Source organism: Babylonia areolata, chromosome 20, assembly GCF_041734735.1.
Source record: "Babylonia areolata isolate BAREFJ2019XMU chromosome 20, ASM4173473v1, whole genome shotgun sequence".
NCBI lineage: Eukaryota > Metazoa > Mollusca > Gastropoda > Neogastropoda > Buccinidae > Babylonia > Babylonia areolata.
The window spans coordinates 45,621,625-45,630,015 of record NC_134895.1 but is presented as its reverse complement, the minus strand read 5'-3'; the positions used below and the strand labels follow the sequence as shown (position 1 = coordinate 45,630,015).

At 45.8% G+C, this 8,391-nt stretch overlaps 1 non-coding gene across 1 annotated transcript; it reads right to left on the bottom strand.

Moving 5' to 3' along the window:
* Positions 1-4,550: 4,550 nt before the first annotated feature.
* On the bottom strand, positions 4,551-4,623 carry Trnaa-agc (transfer RNA alanine (anticodon AGC)). The gene has a single exon. It is a non-coding gene; the product is annotated as a tRNA-Ala (tRNA).
* Between the last annotated feature and the right edge of the window lie 3,768 nt (positions 4,624-8,391).

Genomic DNA, 8,391 nt, shown 5'->3' with positions numbered 1-8,391 from the left:
GTGGGGATGGGGGCGTACGGAGCAAAAGTCTGAGCCTCTCACGTGGACCAATTTACTCCGATTTTTATTTATTTATTTATTTATTTTACACCCGCATCGTAAAAGAGGTGGGCGCTTACAAAGCATACGAATGAGCCTACTATGTGCTAAGCTAGTAGTAGTAGCAGTCGCAGCAGTAGTAGTATAAATATTTGTTTTCGTTTTGACGCAGGCCGGGTTCAGACTCGTCCTCGTGCAAGCCATTGAGCTCAATATAAGATACATATTCAGCTCAGTGATGACAGACCCTAAACCTTTTTACTCTCTCCATACGAACGGCGAAAGAGACGACGTTAACAGCGTTTCACCCCAATTACCATCATCAAAATATTGCAAGCGGAAGGCTCTTATACTGAAGAGGTGAATGTTGACAAAGAATACCACAATTCTGACGACGGAAGCTAAAGGTTGGGTCATTCAGACACCCACTGACGGGCGCAATAGCCGGGTGGTTAAAGCGTTGGACTGTCAGACTGAGGGTCCCGGGTTTGAATCACGGTGACGGCGCCTGGTGGGTAAAGGGTGGAGATTTTTACGATCTCCCAGGTCAACATACGTGCAGACCTGCTAGTGCCTGAACCCCCTTCGTGTGTATATGCAAGCAGAAGATCAAATACGCACGTTAAAGATCCTCTAATCCATGTCAGCGTTCGGTGGGTTATGGAAACAAGAACATACCCAGCATGCACACCCCCGAAAACGGAGTATGGCTGCCTACATGGCGGGGTAAAAAACGGTCATACACGTAAAAGCCCACTCGTATGCATACGAGTGAACGTGGGAGTTGCAGCCCACGAACGCAGAAGAAGAAGAAGACTTGTCTACCTGACAGAAATGGCAATGGAGGCAGGCTAACCTAATCAAGTTACTAACGGATTGTTGGTCAAGTTAATTAAACAAATCAAATCAAAATCTGTTTAATTCGAATACCCTATTTCAGTACATTTCCACACAGTACAGAAGATGCTTTGACAGTGTCTCCAGTCTCACCATGCATCCACAACTCGATCTCCATCCCTCATCAAACCTGTACGACAGTCAGCTGCGTCCAATCCTCACCATCAGAACAGCAGAGGAGGCAACTGGCAACACGTAAAAGCCCACTCGTGTGCATACGAGTGAACGCAGAAGAAGAAGAAGAAGAAGACACCCACTGGACATCCGAGGGGTCTGTGTAGAGGAGAAGAGAGGACTGGCCGTACTGAGTGAGTTAACCATAGCGGATCCCGCGCTTGTTCAGTCGCACAACACATAGTCTGCAAGTCATTAATTTCACCTTGAACGGATAACGTCGACCACCGAGCTCAGGTTTACTGGCTGACAAAGGTTATCATACATCCCAGGATTGAGGAGGAGGAGGAGGAGATAAGAGGAGGAGGTGGTGGACTATCTGACACCGACACCTCCAGCCAGGCCGTCAGCCCGGGGGTTGGGGGTGGGGTGGGGGGGGGGGGTTGAAGAGGGGGGGTGGGGGAGGCGGGAAGGGGGTCGGGGGGGGGGGGGGGGGTTCTGCAGCAAGTCCCGTTTTTTATCTGGGACGTCCCAGCCGAACTCCCGGCCGTAGTGTAGTAATAGGGTCTCCAGAATGCTTAGCAGGCTGCTTGGGCTGTCCACTCACGGTTTGTTTTGTGAGCGATGCATGGTGGGTGCAAAACGTCTGCTGGACAATGCAGGTTTAACACACACATGGCTGCAGGATGAATTATCACGGAACGCCAACGTTTGTTGATATTTCAGATGTCTTTATTATTATTAATATCATTATCATTATTATCATCTTTATTATTATCATCATTTTTATATTATATTGTAGCATTTCAGATGTTTTTACTATTATCATTATTATCATTATTGTTGTTGTTTTATATTATGTTACTTAAATCTTATTCTATTTATTCATCTATTCAATTATACATTTATTCATGTATTTATTAAGTCATTCATTTTTGACATGGGGAAGAATGATGTCACGTCGCGAGTTATCATTAATTGTTACCCGGGTGGACATGGACCGTCTGGTTACCACACATAACTGATGCAAGAACATAGAAGGCAAAAGTTTTGAAACACAGAAAGGATGAACACATTCAGACACGAAATCATGTCAAATGATGCTCTAATCATACTAAACTAAGCCAGATTGCTGAATCAGCAGTTTGTGGTAGACCTTTCACCGGTACACTAATGATTTAACTAATTAACCTGACAAACAGGATTTGACCTCACAGTCACCCGAACTCGGAAGGCCACGACTCCGAACCACAGAAAGACATAAAGATCTCATTTGTTAGTGTCTGTAGGCTCAACACAGTCTTGGGATGCAATTGATAAAACTGTCACAAGCCACCACCACCACCCCCCACCACCCCAACCCCCCCAGCCCCTCACTCCCCACCCCCCCGACTCGTCATCTGTCATCTTTTGACGCCGCAGAGCTGACATAGGACGGCTCTACAGGCGACCTGGAACCGGTTGGTTGGCAGAGAAAGGTGAATTCTTGTGGCGGGGGTCCCTCACCTCCCAGCCCCCAGAGCCCCCCCCCCTCCTCCCCCCCCCCTCGTCCCCCAACCCCACTGCCTCCCCCATGATGGTGTCTGGTCCAGCTGACGTCATGAGAGGTGCCTGCTATTGATTTTGCTGTCAACGGCGGGGCCTGCCAGGGTTTTCACGTCTGCACAGCAATCCTCATCTCTCTCTCTCTCTCTGTCTCTCTCTCTCCCATTTAACTCGGTTCACACATATACACACGTTTCCATAGTAGAGCTTGTGCGATGACACTGAAGAAAGAAAGAATCTTGGCAAGGTTTTGAGTATCGTTTTTTTTACTGACTTTTGTCCGAGACAAAGCTTTCAAATGAAAGAAAGATATTACTGAGCTCTTTAACCACTTGCACGCATATGCTTTCATGAGCACGTGTGTGTGTGTGTGTGTGTGTGTGTGTGTGTCTGTGTGTGTGTGTGTGTGTGTGTGTGTGTGTGTGTGTGTGTACGCGCGCGCGCGCGTGCGTAGTCTGCACTCCACCGCAAGCAATTGCTGGCGCGCGCGTCACACACACTTTCGCGGTTTCATTGGAAGTAAAGAAGAGCAGCGCCTTTTTCGCGTTGCAAGTTGACGTGACGGCCAATTATTTTCATGCCCCTGTTCGTGTGTGTGTTGGAGGGGAGAGGGGAGGGGGTGAGGTGAGGGGGCAGGATTGGAGTGTTCACCTTAACCTTTTGTGTCCGTCGATGTCTCGGCCATTACATCGATTCGAGTCGAGTCTTGCTGACTGGACCTACACACTTTTGACCATACACGTCAGTCAGTCTCCACTTTTCAGCTGATGTCATGGGACTGTGTGTCAGTGTAAGGTTCCGAGCTGAGAGAGGTCAGCCGTGTGTCAGTGCTTGCCGTTCACGCTTGAGTGCATTTGACAAGAGAGAGAGAGAGAGGGGGGAGAGGGAAGAGCAGAGAGAGAGAGAGAGAGCAGTCGACATGTTCTTCTTCACAGTTGGACATATAATAATGTTCCTCGCTTGAAAGAACAATATATATATATATATATATATATATATATATATATATATATATATATATATATATATATATATATATATATATATATGTATGTATATGTATTCCTCGCGTTTTCGGGACTTGTTAACAGTTTCAGTTTCAGTAGCTCAAGGAGGCCGCGTCACAGCGTTCGGACAAATCCATATACGCTACATCACATCTGCCAAGCAGATGCCTGACCAGCAGCGTAACCCAACGCGCTTAGTCAGGCCTTGAGAGGGAAAAAAGGGTGAATAAATAATAGATAAATAGATTTACATTAAAAAAAAGAAAGAACTACTACTAATAATAATAATATGTGTAAGTCTCAAAAACTTGATGAAGTCAACTATAAGCGTACATAAAAAAAATAATTAAAACAAACAAACAAACAAAAAAACAGACTAACATCAATATAATTTATTAAAACAGGCGGGCCAGCATGCCACTGCTTGTCCAGGGCAGAACACGCTGACACGCACGCGGCACGGAGGTCGGTCACACATTACATTTTCAACCAGTGAACACCACACACACAAAAATTAATGTATACCCATGCTCTTTGTACAGATACACACACGCAATATATATATTCAGAGATTGCAGCATTGGGGGGGGGGGGGGGGGGGGGGGGGGGGGGGGTATCTATCCCTGCAGCTGCTATTAGTTTACTACTCCCTCCCCCTTCCCCCCTTCGCCCTCCCCCCCTCCCTCTCCCTCCCCACTTACACTACGAGCATCGTGTTACCGTCGCACCTGGTGTTATATTATGTGCTAGAAACAGCTAACACTACTACTGCCACTTGTAGTTCGACGTAGCGTACCATTACTAACGCAAGAAGCAGTTTCAGTATCAGTAGCTCAAGGAGGCGTCACTGCGTTCGGACAAATCCATATACGCTACACCACATCTGCCAAGCAGATGCCTGACCAGCAGCGTAACCCAACGCGCTTAGTCAGGCCTTGAGAAACAATGTGGAGATGCGGGGAATCGATCCCCGTACCTCTCACATGCTAAGCGAGCGCTCTACCACTTGAGCTACATCCCCTTCCGCAAGAAGCAACAGTGCTGCTAAATTGGCTGCTAACGTGACAATATAGCAGTACTAGTCATACCAGGATGTTGGTGATCATACAAAAAATAGAGTACAATACAGTACAACGATAAGTGATGATAGTAAAATGTTATTATGAAGAAATGATGACAATGGAAATTAACAATAATGATGAAGAGAAGAAAAGAATGTTCGTGATCATAACCGTGGACAGCTTCAGTTTCTCAAGGGGGCGTTACTGCTTTCGAACACATCCATATAATATTAAACGTTACCCCGCATCTGTTAGGCAGATGCCTGACCAGCAGCGTAATCCAACGCGCTTAGTTAGGCATTGAGTGCCTTGTGTGCCTATCCGAGTGGATGTCTTATGTATAGATGATTAGGGAATAGGTTTAGAATGGGCTTTGCATTTAAACCGGGAATGGCGTCACACATTCTGCGCGAGTCATTGAAGACCGGCTGTTAGTTGCGAAAACGGCGTCTGCAATAGCTCGTGTGTGAAGCAGTATCTGAAGCCTAAGAGCACTATCTGAAGCAGTACCTGAAACTAAGCGCTTGGCTACACTTATGCAGGATTTTGCCAGATGACAACACTTATGTTGCCATGGTTTTTTGGGGTTGTTTTTTTCAGTGCGCCAAGCGCGTTCTGCACACGGGACCTCGATTTACAGTCTCACCCGAACGACTATAGACGCTCAGTTCGATTTTTTCCTCCAGTCAAACTTAGGAGAAAGGGCGAGAGCAGGATTCGAATCCAGACCCTCAGGGATTCTGTATTGGCAGGCGAGAGTCTTTACCATTCTGCTACCTCACTCCTAACGATAAACAACAACAACAACAACAACAACAATGCACAGCAATGAAATGATCAAAATGAGCACAACAATAAATGTTTGAGAAGAAGTAGCAAGAGAGGAAGAAGAATGCAGATGACGATGACGATGATGATGATGATGATGACGATGTTGACGGATGATGAAAGATATATATCGTCGACTTGGATGGATATTGCCGGAAAAAGGATGTGGTCGCTCTACAGTTGAAAAGTGTATGAATATAGTTTTAAGTTTATGAAAAAACAAACAAACAACAAATAAAATAAAATAAAAAAAACGATGATTTTAGTTGTATAATCTACGATTTGAGTTGCGTGTACAATTATTTTAGTTGAAAAGGCAATGGTTTTAGTTGAAAGTCTGTGATTTGAGTTGAACTTAATCAGTGATTTTCGTTATGTGTAGTGTATGGTTTTTAGTTGTACAGACGATGATTTTAGTTGAAAAGTATGTGGTTTTAGTTGAAAGCCAGTGATTTTAGTTTGAAAATTTTGTGATTTTAGTTGAAATGTCTTCAGTCAATTTCAGTTGGGGACAATGACTTCATAGGTTTTTTTTTTTTTTATAGTCTTATGACACAGTTCAGCCGACTCTCGAAAACATTCACTTTTCTATTGTCTGAACAGTTGTCGACTCGAAAGAAGATATTTCGACGGGAGACAAAATTTCATGCAGTGGTGCTAGAGGAAGGATTAAAGTTATGACGCAGGATCCAATCATGAAGATTCTCCCTCCACCCCCCCCCCCCCCCCCACCCACCCACCCACCACCACCCCATTTCCTTCGGATAATTGCATTGATACTGTATGACAGCTGTATGTATATCATGCTTGTAAATCTGTTGAAAACAAGAGGGTGGGGGGGGGGGGGGGGGGGGGAGGCGGGGCGGGAGGGACGGGGGGGCGGAGGGGGGTCAGTATATGTCAGTGCGTACGTTACGTCATCAGTGACCCCAGATAACAACAGCGCAGTAAAAGTACACGTGCGCGTAATATATAAGAAACACACGCACACACACACACACACACACACACACACACACACACACACACACACACACACACACACACACATACACACACACACACACACACACATACACACATACACACACACACACACATACACACATACACGCGCACGCGCACGCACGCACACACACACACACACACACACACACACACACATACACGCGCACGCGCACGCACGCACACACACACACACACACACACACACACACACATACACACATACACGCGCACGCGCACGCACGCACACACACACACACACACACACACACACATACACGCGCACGCGCACGCACGCACACACACATGCAGGCACAATAAGCATGGTGTTAGTAAAGTACATAGGGGAAGAAAAGAAAAAAAAGAAGAAGAAAATAAAAATGAAGGAAAGACAAACACACACAACACAGAACAGACACCCAGACACACACACACACACACACACACACACACCTCTCTCTCTCCCTCTCTCTCTCTCTCTATATATATATATATATATATGTGTGTGTGTGTGTGTGTGTGTGTGTGTGTGTGTGTGTGTGTGTGTGTGTGTGTTTGATATCAAAGAGAGAGAGAGAGAGAGAGAAAGAAGGAGTTGGTGTATGGCTTTACCACAGACTTCTTCCCATTACGTCACCGTGCACCTTTCACGCACCCTCACAGGAGCGCTACCAGTCACCATGAACATTTAGAGGGTTTGGTGTTTAATATAGATATTTTATTTTTTTATTTTTATTTTTTATTTTTTTTTAATTTACAAGATGGTCACGTGGCTGCCCTTAGTGATAATATATGGGTCATGCTGGACATGTGTCTGCCTGCTTCCTCCTTCTGTCTGACTGTCTACTTCCTCTTTCTGTCTGTTTGTCTGTCAGTCTGTCTGTCTGTCTACTTCCTCCTTCTGTCTATCTGTCTGCCTGCTTCCTCCTTCTGTCTGTCTGTCTGTCTGCTTCCTCCTTCTGTCTGTTTGTTTGTCAGTCTGTCTGTCTGTCTGCTTCCTCCTTCTGTCTATCTGTCTACTTCCTCTTTCTGTCGATCTATCTCTCTATCTGTCTGCTTCCTCTATCTGTCTGTCTTCTTCCTCCTTCTGTCTGTTTGTCTGTCAGTCTGTCTGTCTGTCTACTTCCTTCTTCTGTCTATCTGTCTGCCTCCTTCCTCCTTCTGTCTGTCTGTCTGTCTACTTCCTCCTTCTGTCTGTTTGTCTGTCAGTCTGTCTGTCTGTCTGTCTACTTCCTCCTTCTGTCTATCTGTCTGCCTGCTTCCTCCTTCTGTCTGTCTGTCTGTCTACTTCCTCCTTCTGTCTGTTTGTCTGTCAGTCTGTCTGTCTGTCTGTCTACTTCCTCCTTCTGTCTATCTGTCTGCCTGCTTCCTCCTTCTGTCTATCTGTCTGTCTGCTTCCTCCTTCTCTCTGTCTGTCTGTCTACTTCCTCCTTCTGTCTGCTTTCTCTGTCAGTCTGTCTGTCTGTCTACTTCCTCCTTCTGTCTATCTGTCTGTCTGCTTCCTCCTTCTGTCTGTCTGTCTGCTTCCTCTATCTGTCTGTCTGTCTACTTCCTCCTTCTGTCTATCTGTCTGTCTGTCTGTCTACTTCCTCCTTCTGTCTATCTGTCTGTCTGCTTCCTCCTTCTGTCTGTCTGTCTGTCTGTCTACTTCCTCCTTCTGTCTGTTTGTCTGTCAGTCTGTCTACTTCCTCCTTCTGTCTATCTGTCTGTCTGCTTCCTCCTTCTGTCTGTCTGTCTGTCTGTCTACTTCCTCCTTCTGTCTATCTGTCTGTCTGCTTCCTCCTTCTGTCTGTCTGTCTGTCTGTCTACTTCCTCCTTCTGTCTGTCTGCTTCTTCCTTCTGTTTATCTGTCTGTCTGTTTCCTGCTTTTGTCTGTCTATCTGTCTGCTTCTGTC